We start from the raw sequence: 19,354 nt of genomic DNA on the forward strand, positions 1-19,354 counted from the left end.
ATAATATCAATCATACATTTTCAAATAAAAGACTACTGCTTGTATTCAATTGTTAACTATCTTTAATCTCTGCAATTGAAGTGTTAAGTATTTGATAACAAGAAACTCTTCAGCCCTAAACCATTGCTGTTTAAGACTGACAACCACCACTACTAAGTTTTTGTTCACGTTTCTTTTTCAAATTTCTTGTTCAGTAATCATAAAGTATACATTTTGCATATGTATCTATTTCCACCTTTCTGTCACTACTACAAAGTACCTGTGATCACAGCTGTAAGTGAAATAATAGAAAATAACTGTCTGATATATGTTGGTCAATACTTGTAACTATCTGTTATTGTTGACCATCACCGTGGTAGGATTTCCTAGCAGAGTCAAGCAAGCCCTTGTTGCCACTGAACTGCGGGCACCGTACTGGAACACCTGCTGCAACCCACACCGTGACATATGCAGGAAGATGCACAGCCGTGGTAGCACCTGTGGCCACCCTTTCTTCCACCCCATGCAATAAATTCCTTGAGTAGACGATTACTCTTGCTATAGTTACAGATCAGGGCTGCTTGCCCAACTATTGCTTGCTGCAAGCAAGGAGGCAGGGAAAAGAGGAATGAAAGAGCTTGAAGTAGGCAAGAAGAAAACTTATACTCATCCTATTCTTCTCAGTTACAGTAGCTAATTAGGCATATAAACAGGGATGGGGAGAGATAACAGGCTGCCCGGGTGCTTCCACCTGTCCCATCCTCTTTGTTTCTTCTGGGAGACCATGAACTGGTGAAGGGAATAGTTCTATGGCAAACCTCATTTTCTGGTCTCCTTTCGCAACTGCCTATTTTATTGCAAAGACAGCAGATGATACACCGACGGTGCATCCATATCCCATTTCCACAGGGCCAGAGGTCCACAACTCTTTATGTCTTCAATAGTTCTTTGTAAGATAGAACAGGTCTCCATTTTCTCTCTCCGTCACTCCACTGTCACTTTGTGCAATCTACAGATTTTTAGCCTGAAAGGTTATAAGAAATGGGAAGAACTGGGTTATCAAAAGAGCTTTAGACAAACCTCCCAATAGTGTTAGTTTCCTCCTTAATGTTTCTCATATGCTTCTGTATAAAATGTCCAGGAGTCATTTTACATTTAAATAGCCCTATTTTATATAACCAAATTAATAAAATGCGATTTTTCCCCCCTAATACCTGAATCATTATAACACACCTAGAATCTGAACATTTACCTGTAATTACAAAAATTACAGACTACACAGCATGGTAAAATAAATTGCTTCTCATCCTGACCCAATATATAACCTAGACTTGTCTTTATTCTTGGCATGTTTCATGTGGGTGTGAATTACTTCTCATTATTTCACTTGCAGCCTTCAATTTAATATAACAGTAACGTGCAGGCACAATCCCTAGTATTTATCTTACTGTGGATTGTAGATATTTTCCTGCAACTTTATTAGAATGTATAGTATTTTAATTTTTCTGAAAAACAATTTCTTGTTGTCAGAATATAGCTAAAAATTATTTTCTAATCTGTCTTCTCTCCAGCAGCATGCCAGAGTTGGTTGGGATTTAAAACTTAACTCTTTTATTATTGTTTTATTTTTTTTTTCCTTTTATTACAGCTTTCAAGTGGGATTTGGGTGACGCCGAAGCATTATGAAACTTCTCCAGGAAAGTTATAACTGAAAGAAAACATTTCGAAACAAACCTGATGGAGTGTAGTTTGCTGTTTAGTTTTGTTCTTCCTAATGAGAAAAAAAACCCTGCACTCCTGCTATAAGCGGATAAGAGACCGCCTCTGCTGCCTCATCACTTTCTGACAACAAACAGAACCCAGGGGATGCAGAGCTTAAGTAGGAGTCATATTATAACTGTTTTAAGTGCTTGTGAGACAATTAAGATCAGTGCTTTAGCTGTACAGTTTATTTTGCTTTCAGAGTTGAGAACTCTGTGATGGCTAGGGGTTGAAAAGGATACAGGCTAAGTAGATTAACTGGCTAGTTTCTGTGTTTCAGCTAAAAGTAGGACTATGTCTTTGTTAGCAAACAGATACAGGCTACCACAGGGCTACTATTACAAAAGAAATTGTTCAGATAATTGACAGTTTTCGGTTTCTTGAGGACTTCTTGAGGGCTAAGTCTCCAATTATTGAATCTACCTGATACAAACATTAATTTGACAAGAGTTATATTCTGTCGAAGGCTCAAAGATTACTTTTTTTTCCTCTTCTCCTCTCCCCATCATTTTTAGCTGTCCCTGGTCTTTGAAGGCTGCTTGTTTGCTTCAACTCTTCTTTGCTCTGGGCTCGCCTCTGTGGGAGCTGCCCATTGCTGGGTCTCTGTGGAGGATGTCAACCAGTGAAGGTTCAGCCACTCTGCTGTGATTTTGCCATTCTGTAAGTAAAACAACTGGAATCTAGGCAGAAGACTTTCCCAGGACTCCTCATCTCTATCATATAGTTATCATCAGTAGTTATCAGTTAGTAGTATAGTTAACATCAATAATGTAACGTATAAATAACCAAAAATTTCAGCACAGCTAACTCTACAGTCCAGACTTATTTACTGTGACTACTGTCCTAAGGTAGGAAAACCTGCTTTCTCCTACTGGGTTCTGCCTTGTTTTCACATTTCTTTACAGTTTCTTTTGGGAACACCTCTTTATAACGTTATCCCATGAGGCTACACCATCCTTTTCTACCAAGCATTTCCAGTTTTCTGAAATATTTGTTCATGTTACAATATACCTTACAAAGTTATTTAATCAGTCTTGCCCTGTTCCACATGCTTCTATCAAATCATTCATCTACTTAACACATTTCACAAGCTTGCCTTGAAAATACTAACTTCAACTTTACTTCCAGCCTATCCATCTATTTTTTCTGTAACATAACTCCAGTCATTTATTATTAGAAAGCTGTTACTTAGTAACGGAAACTAAATAGTTTGTTAACTTTTTGCCATTTAAAAATGTAAAAAGTGACTTTCTTTTTTAAAGACTTAAAACAACTGAATTACTTTTTAAATTGGTCCCAGTCTTCCAAGACAATTCATACCTATCAGTAATACACTAAAGGTGGATTGCTAACTGCTTATGAGGAATTTGTAGTGAAATGTTTAGTCAAGCCCTGCCTCGCTGCACTGTGGCTTTCTACCGATGCAGATCTGTTACCTTTATTAACTGCAGAATCTGTTGCAACAAAGCCCTCCTTCCTTCCTTTGCATGCATCCTCTCTGTAGAGAAGGAACATGTCAATAATCTATTTAAAATAGTTCATGGAACGACAAGGTTTTCACCGCAGAAATGAAGAATTTGTGGTTGGGAAAGCTCTACGCTCTTAAGAAAATCCACTCTGATGAACACTGGTGGAAAAACAGCTTTCTGTAAGTTTGCTTTGAGTGAGCCACGGCCTATATAAAGCACAGTGGTTATGAATTATTAATTCAATAAGCCAAAAGGCTTAAGAAGAAAAACCCTGTGCCCCCCCCTAGGAGAAGGAAAAAGGTAGTGTGGGAAGGCTTCATTTACATAAATTATTATTCAGCATCAGTGCATTTTTTCACTCATCATTTTGCGGTAGTAGGGGTCTGTATTCTGAGCCTAGGAGTATTGTGTGATGCTTGTGAGCGTGCAGAAGGGGGAAATGATAGGGGAAGATGTAGCATAGGGAAGGTGGTTGCCCTAAGCAGACTCTTAGGTATGGAAATCAAAGCCAATAAGCAGATCATCTGATGGGCTCCTTGTAGAGGTCCTGTTTTACTCAGAGATGCCAAATGCTCCACAAAGAAGATGTTGCAGGACGAGATCAGTGGTCGCAGCTTTGAATACAATCCAGTAGCAGAGATTTGTCTGAACTTGAGCAAACCCAGCCCTGAGATGATCTTGACTACTTGAATTTGTGAAAGGTGATTTAAGAAAGTAATGGCGAGAATCTCATGAATGAGGTGCTGTGCTTCAGAAAGCCAAACAACTTGTAATTGGAACAATGTAGCACCAGCCATATCACTGTCAAATTCTTTGAATTGTAGTTGCCTTCATTCAAATAAAAATAAGACTTTTTTTCCACTAACATAAAATTAGTTGCAGCTACCCATTTCCAGGAATTACTGAGAGACTGCAGGTGGTGAGGGAGAGGTAAGGGCAAGCAGAGGAACCAAAACAGAGATTTCAAAAAATGTATTGACTTCCCAACTGGACAATGGAGCTGCAGTTGCATCTTCAGAGAATCATAGAATCATAGAATGGTTTAGGTTGGAAAGGACCTTGAAGATCAAAGACTATGTGATTATCAAAGACTATGATCTCAGACCATGTTTTCCTAGCTCTGTTTTTGAATGCAGTCCAGCACACTGACATCAACATCTGGCAGTAGAGAAGATGCATGTTAACCTGCATTTATTCATGCAGTTCGAGACACACTACAGTTGGAAGACGTTACTACAGTTCATTTTGCCAGGTGTTAGCTAAATATTGGTAGACCTTAATTCCTCTTACTTTGTGCCTACAGCAAAACTCACAGCTAGAAAACAACAGTCGCAGCTTTCAAAGAAGAGCAGTGGTTTGTAAAATAGTCTAGGCACAATATAATCTGGACTCCTCTCTTTTTCTTACAGAAAGGAATGCAGGTTCGAATTCTGTTGAGGGAGGCTAATCGTAGGGTGACACTGGGTAATGGACACTCACCCTTCGCACCTGGAGGCTGGGGCAGCACCGTTCCCTTTTGCAGCAAAGACCACAGCTGTGAACTAGCTAGTCAGTGAAGGTAGGCTCCGTTCAGGCCACAACCATGTAGTGACTTGAACCAAAGTTATTTATCTTAGTTTTCACTTGTTTTCAATGCCCTGGAGTTTTTGGTGACTTCTGGCTGTCAGTGATTTCTTCTTTGCTGAGCCATTCCTGGGTGCTCCCAAAGTTGTGCTTTGTGCTAATTGCACATTTTGTCAGACTCAGAAATGGCAGACGTTCATTCTGTGTTTAAATCTCAATCTTTCCTAATGCTCAAATGCAAACATGGAACTGTCAGCTCTGTGGCAAAGATTACTTTAGAGTTTTTTAGGATCTTTCTTTTAGAAAGCCAACTTTACTTCACATGAAATACAACAGATATATTTTAAAACTTTCCAGTTCTTTTCATTTCCAGTATGTAAATCTGAGTATTTGCAGAATTCATTATACTTCCCTAAAGGTTCTGCAAATGTTAAAGTAGCATTGTTCAATTATGTAAAGCAGCAGGAAAGCTTTTCTTCTTTGTGTCTTGATATACATAATAGCATAAGTCAATATTCATGCTAATATTAATTGAAAAATTAATATAATTTTGTTATTGTTATAAGAAATAATAAATACAGAAGCCTGAGTAAGTGGATAGACAACACTCCAGTATCCCCACTTCATAAGATTATTTCCAGTATTTATTTATACTGCAACTAGTCATGGGTCAAAATCAACTGTGCTAGGCAACCTGTATTCAAAAGCTGGGCTAAAAGCTTACCTTTCCTCTTATGCCAGGAGGAAAGTAAAGTGGGGTCCTCTTCATATGCGGAATTCCACTTGTATTTTAAAGTAACTTTCCTTCCCATGCCCCACTTGCTCTTGGGATAGATGTCCTAACTGCCAGTAAAATATGTAGACTGTATCAAAGATATTTCCCGGAGGCTTGAGGTTTTGTCCTTTCTGATAATTATATTTCAAACAAACACGGTCATATAATTCAGACTCTTGCTTAATTTGCTTTTAGTTAAAGTGAATATAAATACATGCATAAAGCTGAGAACACCAAAGGAACATCGCAGATAAAATTTTGGCTCTTGAAGTCTAAGCTAACTAAGCTCTAACTTATTAAAATTAGTTTTAGCTATCTAAGTTTAAAGAAGTAGTAAATAATTAATAGACATATCCACAGCTCTCTCCATACTGATTTTAAACACAAGTATGTTCAATTTATTCCTCAAATTATAAAGGTAAGCTAGGGATTGTTGACTCTTCGCTAGGGAGCCGAGGGCTTGCCTTGCCATTACCCTGATAGAATTTCCCCAACCTGTGTGATGTTCCTGATTTTCATTATTAAAAGCAGACTCAAGGCCAAGGAACGAGGTGGAAGCTACACTTTGGAAGGGAGTGTTAAAGGGTGACATCTTGCTTTTTAATATAGATCTTAATCTTTACACTTCCATCTTTTTTATAACAGAATTCATAAGGGCTATAAAAAACATAAATGTGATAAAAGCAGGTTTATTTCATATTGCTCTAATCTTATGGTTACAACAAAGGTTTATTCAGAAGGCAGGTCCCACAAAAGAAAAAAACATGAAATATATCAGTGTGCATACGTGTGCTTTTTTTCTCTTTCTTTCCCTTGATTTTTGCTGCACGTGTATAATGCTAATTTTTCCCAGTGTCTTTGTAATTTCAAATTGCAGCATGACAGATACACCCTTAATACTTCTCATAATAACAGCTAAAATACAAGTGGGTGAATATTTTACAGAAAATGCATTCAGGTATTGTAAAAACTTTTGCACTAAATAAAAGAACACAGTAACGGGCCGAGTAACAGCTGCTTCTGATGGGTAATACAGACCAAATAGTGTAAGGAATGCCCACTCAGTGGGCATGGTGAGATTTGGGAGATTTTCCTTCTCTTAAAATTGAATGCTGAAGTGCCGTGTGCTCTCGGAAAGGTCCTTTCAGTACTGGTCTCTGTCTTGTTTCCTACCTTCTGATCATCCTTTCTGTGCAAAACATATTGTCCTGTTGGACCACCCCTCTGCATGCAGTGGTAGAGCAGTTGGTACTAGTGTCTGAGCTCTAAGAATCAAAAAGTATTACTTCAGTACCATGATTTTCGGTTTGGGTTTTGTTTTGGGTTTTTGTTGTTGTTGTTTTTTCATAGTTATTGCACTGCAAATAACAAAAATCCCCCAGGACACTAGAAATTGGTGTTGATGATTGCTAAGTAATATTACTTCCCCTCTGAAGGTCACCCAGAGTATAAGCAGGTTGTTATAAGACACAGGAAGGAAGTTAAGGAAGATGTCTTTCACAAAAGATTGAAATCCAATGTTCCTATAGACATTACATTTGCAGTTGTCGCTGGACAGAGGAGGGCCACTCAGAGACTAAAACTGAGTAATTCCCCTGCCTGAATCCCTTCTCCATCGTCATCTGGATAAGCGGGTAACAGTTTCTGCAGTAAACGTGTTACACGGTGTCATGACTCCTTAATCAGTTTGTGACTGCAGCTGAGCCGCCTTTCAGAATTGTATCCTACTGCTAAAGTAGGTCTGTGATAACAGCACACAGGAGCAACATTAAGGGACAAAACTGCGGCATACACATGTTGAATGATGCACAAGAGGGAGAAGGGAGACTTCCTCCTCTTCGTCCCATCCCCATAACCCCAGTCAGTCCCCACCGTACACCCAGGTGGCCTCTATGTCACGGGTGATCTCACTTCAGCGCCCCACAGCCCGTGGAAACATCACACGCAGCAGACGCCTTGTGCCCTGGGACCCTCCGTAGATGCGGTGTGACGGGGCAGCGTGCAGGCACCCTGCAGAGAGCCCAGGGCTTGGGGAGTTCCAGTGAAACTCAGCCAAGCCTTTTCCCTTCTGCCTACACGGGGTGTATGCCCCCTGTTAGCTGTGAGTAGGAGCACCCTGGCAGAAGAAATCCCTGGATTTTCCTTTCTTTTACGTGGGACAAGACTACAGAGAAAACATTTGTCCAGAGTTTGCAAAGGTCTGTAATAGCAGAATTCTGTATTACTGTGAAGTTTTATGCTAAATAAACTAAAAATTACTCAGGAATCATCTTTGGATACACTTGCCTTAACTCCAGTTAAGCTCTAACAGCTCAAAATCACACAGGCCCTTTTAACTGGGATGGAAATATCACAATACATTTTAGTCCAAGGCAGCCAAGATTTAAATGTTTCGCTGCTGAGGTTGCATCAACTCCAGGAAGCTGTTGTTCATTAACGGCTATAAGGAAACTCACCCTCTGTAATTAATATGCCTCAGTGAAGACTGTATTCTTCATCACCACGGATTGTGAGAGAATATTGCATAAAAGCAAATGTCAGCTCTTTGTGACTCAGAACTCATTTATTTTTCCACAGCCTTTTACATATCACTCAGTTAAAATAGGAATTTTATCTTTCTTGGTAGCACCTTAGGAGAAAAGTAAACTAAATAAGAAATTCATGTTGCTTTATTAATTAGTCAGTGAAAGTGTTAAACTTTCTTTCACTGTATCCTTTCACTGCATCATAAAATGGCAGCACCTAACTCAAGGATTTGCTTCTTTTTATTGGTTTCTCTCAATAAAATTAAGAAAAACAGTCTTATTTCATTAATCTTATTTTATGTACTCACTCTTTGTGATGACTAAATTACAATGCTGTCACAAACTTCTTTTATCATACGATTAATCCAGCCCCCCCCCAAATTAACAATTAGCAACTGTATTTCGGTTTGGGCCAGAGACTTGGACTGGGCAGGTTTGCTTCAGCCTGCTCCTGAGCTTTAATAAAGCTCAGCTTCACTGTGCATCTGCACCGTCAAACAACTTAGCTCCTTGGCTCACTGCTGCGTCCTGTCCCGCTGACCTTCCACACACTATATAGGTTCACTCCTAGCTTCTCTTTTGGTGCTAAACAAACAGATCTCTAACATGAAATTTGGGAATGTTTCTGGGAATAGTTAAGAGGCTGAGTAAACAGCAGGCTTTTTTAATGGGAAAGCAAAAGAAAACAAAGTTCTAGATGGTCTTCTGATGCCAGCAACAACCCCACGCGTGGCCTCATGCCATGTTGCTAGGCATGCAATGCCTCTCCCTACCAGGCTATTAAGAAAAAAAAAATGCCTTGCAAGGGTCTGACATAGCCTTCACATTATTCAGTCATTTTACATCTTGCAGAAGTCCCAGAAAAGCTTGGGCCAGGCATCCTGCAGGAAGAACGCAACTGCAGTTCACCGGGAAGGACTAGCTGTGAGCAACATAAACACAAGCCACTGTATTACCTGACCTGGAGATAGAAGAGTGGCTAAGCATCACATATAAATGCTTTTATATTACTATTCATATTGATTTTGTATATTTTATAGGTTTATTATTTATAAATATATGTATTTATTACTTATACAAACTTATTCATTTGTTCCAGTGAGCAAGCTTGTAGAGGAAGCTCACTTTTTGGTTGATAGCTGCTTTTCGCATGTCTCAGGTTGACAAGATGATACTCTACAATATTCACTTATAAATCAGGGACAACTTTCTGGAGTAAAACAACGCACTAAAAGAACCAAAAAAGCCTAAATAAAGGATGTTTCCAAGGGGAAGACTAATGTCTCACACACTTTCTTTATTCAAGGGTACAATGAATTTTTGAACGAAGCTTACAGGAAAGTTTAATTGACTGCAGTTTCCACAAGGGGTTAATAGAGTGCTAAGGAAGCATATTTTGATATGGAAAAAGGACCTTAGTTCATAGGAAAAACAAGGTCATATGCATTTCAAAAAATGTTTTGAACTTGGTGTCTGAACTTGCGGAAGCAATCAGAAAATGAAAACAGGTCAAAAGACAGCAAAAGGTGAAAGGACATACCTGTTATGAGGATTGAGCAAGTAATCACCTCCTGTAAGAGGTGGATAAACTTGGAAGTCATTACAGATAAGCCAAGGGAACCAAAGATGAGGTAACATGTAATGTACACTCAAAACTGAATTAGGGACCAAAATAGTCTCCCTCTAGACTTTATCTAGAGTCAATCACTTAGTAGAATGTGAGCCAAACCCTACATATCAGCTCAAATTGATTAAGTGAGAGTAAGTCTTCTTAACGCTCATGCCAAAGGAATTACAGAGATAGGAGTAAAGCTACAGAAGCAATTGTAAAAGACTATTACAATACATAAATTGAATAGGTCAAACCCCACTCTGACCTCCTTTCATTTCTGACACATCTCATCCACTAAGTTAATATTTGTTTGCATTCGTTTTCCACGCTGTACCTGAACGTTCTGGTCGATGAGGGACCTGTGCACATCGATTGTAGCGCGTCTCACACTGGCCTCTGGATCAGCAGGGACACTGAGAGACCTGCTGGAGTGAACAGAGCCCCTCCATGTGAGAAAGCCAGCAAAGTCATCTCTGAAGAAGATGGGTCATCTCAGTGGTTGGCAAGTTTCAAGTCTATGGATTTCTCCCTCCTTCTCCCTCTCCTGCTTTTTCATCAAGTTAACATGAGTTCAAGGTGAAGCCCCGGTTTATTGGAGGTTCTAATTGCAAGAACAGAGGGAACAATTAGAGTCAAAAGTGTTTTAGCTGAACAGGAATGAGGAGGATCAAGAGACTTGTGGAAAATGAAGCCTTGAAGGACATGGTAACAAATACATCAGGGGAAAGTTTGCATATTTTTGTAGAAGGAAATTACTGCATTAAGGAAAAAGCTGAACATAGACATGTGCAAACTAATGCTAGATTCAAAAGGAAGGAGAAACCAATAGTTTATTCATAGGTGTGCTTCCAAAGTTGGGTAGTCTTGAACACCACTAATAAGGAAAACAGTACGAGATACCTGAGAGTAAGTTATCAGAAATGTTGATAGGCTTGTCATTTTTTCCTATTTTTATCTAATGGCAGGACTACACACAAAGTAGGAACTGACACAGTACAGCCCAGAAGACTAGTGAGACAATGCACTAAAGTGGCATGGAGAGGCAACAGTTTTAGATGTCAGAAGTCTAGTTTCAGGTCTCCTCTCTACTATGCTTCCTATGTGAAACCCAGCAAGCCTTTCTGCTAGGTTTTATAAAATCGTACTTCCCTGTTTCTGTGATCCTTTCTGTTGTCAGAGCATTCAGCACAGTCAAACAGATGGTCTGTTGGCTAAACCAATACCATCTTGTTCAGCAATAATTCAGAACAGGTTTTCCAGACACAAATTCAGCTCAAAAACATCACCTGCATGTGCAGCTCAGCCTGGAAGCTCAGGCTGCTGGTACTGCCGAGAGAAGGAAGTTGTGAAGGTTATTACAGGCAATGGGGATGGGATAGCCTTTTCCAGAAAAAAAATCCAGCCTTCCACTCTGTACACCAGCAAAAACAGCCTTCAGGTGGCACCACCCTTTCCCAGGACAATCCCAAGCCCCAGCTTGACCTGCTTCTGTATAGCGAAACAGCAGGGAAGCTGAAGCTAATTTTTCCAGCAATTGGTCCTGTCACCATGAACAGGATATTTTTGTAGACAGGGACATCTTTTTGGAGAGTGGGAGGAAGGGAGATGAACTCACAGGAAGGTTACAAAACCTGGATCCAAGTAGCAAACGTGGGCTGCTCTGTTAGATAGAACTGGCTTCATACAACATTTTCAAGAGGCTTGCTCCAGCCAGCCTACTTTCTCTGGGTGGCATGGATGAAGTGTGAATTATCACCTCACCTTCTGTAATTAATCACATCAAGCTTCTGCACTTTTCAATATTCATCCATTATTGCTTTCACTACGACACTTTGTAATGGACAGACTAAATGGCAGGAAGCTGCTGCCAATTTCAGTGCATGGAATAATGTGTTCCCACTTCTACACACAGACAAGAAAATTAACAATCGGAAATGAGACGAATTATAATATGTATTTCTCATGAATCACTGACAAAGTATTTTATGACCTCCTGTGAGATAAGAGGCAGGACAAAGAAGATATTCATAGATTTTTTAAAAAGGAGAATAGTTTTGACAGAATATCATTCTTTTCTCTTTCAAGAGTACCTATGCAGAAAAAGTGTCCCTAGAAAAGAGATGGTGCCCTTCATGGTTAACTCTTATGCAGTGTAAGGTCATTAATAAGCTCCTTTAAGGCCTCTGAAAATAGATATGCTCTTCAGTATGGTACTTCAGTATCAGATCTGAGCATTTTGTTGCACTATAAGATGGGGTGGTGGTGGGGAAGTGTTAGCCATCACAATGTATTTTTTTATTTTTCCAGTTAGAAATTAATTTCAACAAAAGCAGATTATTTTAATGAATGCCATTGATTATTCTGTTATTATATAATTCTGAAACTGAAGACATTTGTTTCATTTTTATTTCCGAAAAAGGGAAAGGTATTAAGCATTAGAGTATCTTATTTTTCCCTCAGGACTTTTTTCTCTCCTCTCCTCTCCTCTCCTCTCCTCTCCTCTCCTCTCCTCTCCTCTCCTCTCCTCTCCTCTCCTCTCCTCTCCTCTCCTCTCCTCTCCTCTCCTCTCCTCTCCTCTCCTCTCCTCTCCTCTCCTCTCCTCTCCTCTCCTCTCCTCTCCTCTCCTCTCCTCTCCTCTCCTTATGGTGTCCCCATGTTCTAACCTCTCTTCCTCCCAAAATATGGTGTCTGCATTATCCACTGGGAAAATCATTGGTCTGTACTATCCTTAGGCCTATTTTCGGGTACTGTCTGAGAAACTGCAGAATTATGCCAGGTAGGGGTCAACAGTTAAACAAAATGGGCAACCACAGGGCACTGCTCAGGCAAATGCCCTGACCGTCTCCATTTACTAGCAGAGGTGTAGTTAACATGCCCAAAGCTGCACCAGGTGTAAGCTTTCAAAATCTTCAAGAACAGGTCCCTCATGAAATCTTACAGGTCTTGTAATAACCCACAAGGTACACAAATATCTACCTTATCCCTATCTCCCAGAAGAATCTAGCCTCATTCATTTCCAAGTTGTGTTATGCACTAACCATGGTATTCTTCTGCAGACAACAGATTCAAATTACAAGCAGACTTCACGGTCTAATTTGGCAACACCTTCCTTCACAACCTGCTGGCTAATGGCCTGCTCTGGCCACATCTCAATGGGCAATGGAATCTCTCTGGCTGATGAATCGACCTTTTCTAAAAAGCCTTCATCTGTTATCTATAGCAACAAACCCCCTTTTGTGCCGGCTTGACAGAACAGGTAAATAACACCCTCTGGAAAGACAGGAAAGGAGGACTAAAAGAAAGGGTGCATCTTGTGGGGGACAACTAGACAAAAGCCGTTCCCTGAGGTGAGGGCTGGGCTGCTGGGGGATGGGACGGAGTTCCAAAAAGATAAGTTGTCACCATCCATAACCCCCCAAAATACCCTGTAATTTCCAAAATTTCACTGAGTTTAATCTTTCACGTAACAAACATCTGATGCCACTGTCATTGCTCTCTGCCATCCCTCATTTTCCCACTTGCTTTTATACCCACTTTGACACCATTAAACCAGACTTTCACCTACTCTGGTTAACAACCTTTGCTCAACCCTGTCTTGAGCTGCCCCGTAACAGCTCCCTTAAGTAACCCTCGCAACACTTGGAGAAACCCAACACAAACCTTGCACAAAGCAGTACTGACACCTGACATGCCACCAATGCCTGGCTAATGTAGCAACATGGTTTCTGGCAGAAGGAAAGCCATCTGTGACTCACCCCCTCTGCCAGGTTGTGAGTTTTGTGGATAATATCAGCCGCATTCAAGCTAGGGGAATGAGAGCACTTTCCCCCATGGGTCTGGCTCTGGCTGCTTCCTGGCTCCATCCTGGACCATGAGTGATGATGACTCAGGAAGGAAACCTGGCATGTGGTGCCATGAAAGGCACCGTGATGTGATACAGTCAGGCCCCTGGTGAGCATCTCAAGGACAGCCATAGTGCATTCCTGCTCCTCGGTCAACCAGCTGCTGCAACAACCACGCAAATTCAGAGGGGGAATACTAGCCCAGCTTGTGAAAACAAACCTGTCCCTGGTTTCTACTGAGGAACAGTTAATGAAGCTGTATACAATCCTAAAAATACATTTTTTTTTTTTGATCTGTGCTGAGCTGCATTCTATTGCTAATCAGCTGCCGAGGTGGCCTCAGCCCCGCGACTATTATAAGTGGAGAGTACCATAATTACCTGCTACTCCGTAACTATTCAGTAAGAGAAAACCAAAAGAAGTGTGTTGACATTTTTATTATAGGGGAGGCAGCCTACAGAGGGAGAGGTGGGAACAAAGAAGGAGACAGAGAGCTCTGACTGCAGGTGGGTGACTTTCCCTGAGGCTGAAGTGAATGATCTCAGGTGGCTCTTCTCAATGGCAAGAGATCTCCCCACACTGATGACTCCACAGTTGCCCCCAGATCATAAGATCACCTCAGGTGTTCCACCAAATGTCTAATGACAGCAGTTTCACTCCATTTTGTTATCACACCTATGACTATGGGAAGTATAAAAGGTAGTGTGGCTCCACAGCTTTTAGGCAACAAAACAAGGAAAGAGCAAAACCACAGCAAAACCAGAAACATTTTTAAGCACAGAATCTCTTAAGGGGCCAAAAAAATTGCTGCTAAACACAAGTTTTAACATATGAATTGAAACCTCTCCCTTTGCTGCCCTTTGGTAGACAGTCTTTAGGATATTGAACGCTCCACAGGGCAAGGGCAATTTAGCAGCATTATTACCTTCTTCTTTTGTTCAAACTCGATGCCAACATCCGTTTTCAGTTTTGCTGTTCTCTTTTTCAGCTGAACTCATGCTGGAGGGTGGAAACTTCCTTAAAACCTTTTATGAAAGTAGTGAAGGACACGATTATTGGGATGTCTGCTCGGTGCATTTTTGGTTTGCAGCGTTACGAGATAAAACCAAGCACAAATCAAAAGATAGCTTAACAAGCCTTTCTCCTATTAAGGAAAAATGATCAAACTTCAGCTCTGAATTTCTTATTTCCTGAAGAAACAACAGACCAAATTTTGTCCAGAAAAAAAACAATTTCCAGGAATGCAACAGAAAAAGGGTAATTAAACTATGATCATGCTTTCAAGAGAGATTTTTTAGGGAGGGTCAGACTACAAAATAGGCATCTATAGAGGATGTTAACAAACTCAGGCTTGCTTGACTTCCCATCCAGGAACAGCAACATTTGTTTACACTAGTCGTAAGATTTTTCAACCGCATACTTTGTTGCTACTATTCAAAAGAATAAAACTTTAGTTTAAGGAGGGAGGCTGTCCTCCAAAATGCGTAAACCCATAGCTACGGCTCTCAAAGGGAGGACCTGAAGATGCACTGTCACAGTCACTTAAGTGCAGTTAGTACCTAACGCACTGCACCTCTTAAGGTACGGTTATTCCACAACCAAAAGTGCAACTGAAAATCACGTACTCGGGCTAATTTTAGATTATCCAGTGCAGTGCAAAGCTCAGTTCAGGTGGGACGCTTACACATTCTGACAGTTCCTTAGAGGCAGACCGAGCAGCCTGCACAGAGCACTGCGCGTTTGTAATTACAGCATAATCAGTACTTGAGCTGTCTTGTTTAAGGCTAGCTCGTTTAGATCTGTGCAGGCTGTATTCAAAGGACAGAACAGACATCCTCTTGGAGAATAACACCTAAATGAAGTCTTAGACTGGGTAAAGGAAAAAAGAAAACCTTGTCCACGCAGAGATATTGAGAAAAAAGTGGAAGGTGCAGTCAGCCCTGTAGCTGCGTCAGACCCTTTCTGGCAGATGCAGACACGAGTAAGGCTCTGTTTACCGAGTGAGTTCTCAGCCTCGCATACATAAATACTGTGGACAAGAGCAGTATGAGTCTTCTTTCTTTGATATCAGGAGATCAAAGCATTCCTACAGACACATTGCTTTGTCATATTGATATTATGGGACAGCCAGCTTGTGCGTGAAGTTTTGTGCATAATGAGACTTAATAAGCTTAAAGAGCTACCCCTGCATTTCTCTATTCGACCACGTCGGCTTATTTAATTTTCCTGATGGTAGAAAGCTACGGCTGTCAGAACGGGCAGCAGGTTTGGGTATCTCAGCACTCTGATCCTTTCATCACATCATTACAATGGCATTGGGTGAAGCATGGGTCACAGGGGAAAAGTATTGATAAAAGATTCACTCTGTCTGATTTCTTTCTTGCTATATTATTGAGTCATCTTCCTTTAAGCTGCTCACTATTTATGATGTGCACAAAATACATAACTAATTGTCCAATTCAACACCACTAGCACTGTGGCCTCTGACAGACTTTCATTTATCTGAATGTGTTTTTCTTTCTCTGGATTTATGATGTTGCTTAAGGAAATTAATTTGGTCAAATTCCCCCAGAGGTTCAAGGGGGCAAACCACTCTTTCATTTCCACTGAAGTTATTGTTATTGGATTTGAAATTTTCTTTTTAACAAAGAATTAATTTGCATGCATTAGAAGCTAGCCAGTTCTAAATTAAAGAAGCTGGAAAAATACACTGATAAATGTCCAATGTATTTCTACATTTCTCTGTATTTCAAATGAGGTCCAGATGCCTGCTGCCTAAACTTTGATGTGATTGCCTTCCCCTTTCCTGCAGCAGAGGAGTAGAAAAACATTATGAACCAGAGAGGCTGGATGCTATTACTTCACTGGAAGCAAAATCCACCTGCACAAGGGAAGACTGTCTTATACTTTGGGCTGTGATGTTAGAAAGAATTGTTTTTCATACACAGCACAGCATAATAGAACAGGTTTCCCAGAGATGGAGAATATTATAACTAAATAGCTAATGTATAGCTAATATACACATATGTGTATGTGTGTATATATATCTGTTGAAAGTAGATTATGTGTAACACTGATAGCATAAATGCTGTTATGAGTTAAGCAAATTGGCCTGACGTTCTAAAATACTTGCTATTTAGCTAAAACAAACTGCCAACAGGAAGCAGATTCTGACTATGATTGCAGTAAGGATGAAAATGCTGCGAACAGAATTCATTCTTAATATCAGTTTGTGGAAGGTGAGGAAAAGGCCCTTGCGGATGGAACTGTGACTTCACACACGGTGGGGAGTTACAGGTTCAGGACTCCGACATACAGAAATATCATTTCTGTAATTCTGGAGACAAGACAGATACATTTTGCTTCAGAGATCACTTAAAATAACAGCAGACAGCGTGGAGTGTGGCACTACAAACAATAGTAAATACCTATAGTCAGATATTAATCGCGGCTGCAGTAATACCTCAACTCCTTCTGTATATTCCCTTTAGTTAAATAAATTAATCATTTCAGGTGTTTTTCTGGCACTTTTATGTATTTTTTTCCCCTGAATAATTCTGTGATATGCACGAATATGCATCAAACTTTTAATTTAGCAATTTCATACTTCTATTGTTCTCACCAATCCTCTGCGGTCTGTAAAGTATTCAAATGATCATCTGTAAATTAGAGATACTTTAAAACATGGAAAAATCTATAATCCACTGGATAAAACTACCAAATAAAGTAGAAATTAATCTTAATTATTTGGTTTTGATGATTTTTCTATCAAAGACTGAAATGAAAGCAGTTCCTAACACGTAGAACTCTGCAAAATAATGCAGGAGTGAAGGACTTTTCTCAGTGCAGTAACATAAAAAGTAGAAAAAACAGGATGTGTGCATCTAGGTACAGTTGGTCAAAACAGTGGAGAAGTCAAAATTAGTTGCTTGTGTTGGTGGGAAAGACGTGTTGCATCTAAAAAGGATTTGTTTGCATTTTTTACATCCTCTGTTCTGTACATGGTCTTCAGAAACTGCATGGCTAGCTGCAGATACAACTGAGAACGCTTCATAAAAAGTGAGGAATCAGTAAAGGAAGATGTGTGCAGACGATGGAGCATTATGTATTGATGCGCTCTTGCCTGGAAGCTTGCAGCAGGATTACTGCTATCTGCTAAACCGGCACATTTATCTTTGCAAAGTTCTACAGTCTTGACACAGCCGTAGCAAACTGGCAATAGTCAAAGTTAACCTTACATTAGACAAAGCCGAGTCCTGTCTTGTTAAATGTTGATGGAGTCTGCTGTTAAAAAAGAAAAATAAATTGCTTGCAAAAGTAGCAAAAAAACATTAGCGAAAATAGAATCTTCACAGTTTAGATAATTTTTTTCTGGAATGACAGACAGAACTAAGTCCTGCTCTTGATGAAGTTAATGACAAAATCAAGTGAATTAAATGGGGACATTGGAATGCATCCCTCAGTTTTCTGAGAACTTCTTATACCATCTGCTTATTAATTCATACCCTCAGGACTTATGCTCAGGCTACAGCTTGTGAGTGGCTTCAAACAAGTGACATTTTATGGCAAAAAGTCAACCTAGTATAGGATATCATTTTTGTTATTCCCTCCAAAATCTGAGCCCAAGATTCTCTTGAACTGCTCAAAACAAGTTAGAGCCCTTTATTGTGAAACGGAAAGTGTAATATACTATGTTTATAAGCACCACTTTCTGTGTTGTGTGATTCTAGCCTGATTCAACTTTGATTGAGATGTAGTTGAAGTCCATTTGTAAAATCGTAATACCATTGATGTGTAGTTACAACACAGCACCATTCGGATTTGATCCGTTCTCCAACATCGGACACTTTTAAAATTCAGCTGGACAGGGTGCTGGGCCATCTTGTCTAGACCATACTTTTGTCAAAAAAGGTTAGACCAGGTGATGATTGAGGTTCCTTCCAACCTGTTATTCTATGATTCTATGGTTTTATTTTCTGTCAAGAAAGGATGGTGTCCAGAAACCAAGTTCTGAAGACGGTTTTCTCACTGTTTTCCATACATCGGCACTGCAAGGCAAAAAACAGTAGAAGGGCACCTATACAGAGACTCAAGGTCCTTACAAAGTTTTATTTGCATTAGGACACTATAATAATGATGAATTTAAGATGGCTACAATCCATTTATCATAGCCACTGTCAGAGGACTGGAGAAACGAGATAGGACTCAACCACTGTCCTTATAAAACATTACTCTGAAACATAGGGCACTTTGTTCCCGTAATGACAGTGCTTGTCAGATAACATTGATGAAGCTTTAACATTATTGTGCCCTGAAGTGCATTTCATTGTCGCTACGGAGCTTAAGATGAGCAAAGGTCTTGCCTTGTTTTTAAAGAAATGCGTTCAGAATTGCTTGAAACACCAAACCTTTAGCAAATGATTACTATACCAAAGTCAGACCGTGAATTCTAGTCAGGCTAGTCATTATGTACCTCCTAAAATATTAGCTCCTTTGCTGGCTCAAGAATGCAGTCTTTAGGCTTACGTATGCTTATTTCTGCCCCTGTTCCCTACCCTCAACACCAGCTGAATTAGGTTTAAGGAAAGGTAACAGATGAAGCTGCAAACGGGAGCTCCTCCTTTATCCATCTAGAGCAGAGCCAGTCACTTTGCTAGTGCAACATGAAAACATGGTAAAATGTGTGGAAAGAATGATTCCATGGCATGCGATCCCTCCTGGGGTAGGGCAGTTTCAAATACTGGGCTTCTCAGCAGTAGACCTTAAGGCAGAGCACTGCCATAAACAGTATGACAAATGTTATGACCTACCAGGGAAAATGAGGAGAA

The sequence above is a fragment of the Vanellus vanellus genome (assembly GCF_965231255.1).
Source record: "Vanellus vanellus genome assembly, chromosome: 1".
NCBI classification, from domain to species: domain Eukaryota; kingdom Metazoa; phylum Chordata; class Aves; order Charadriiformes; family Charadriidae; genus Vanellus; species Vanellus vanellus.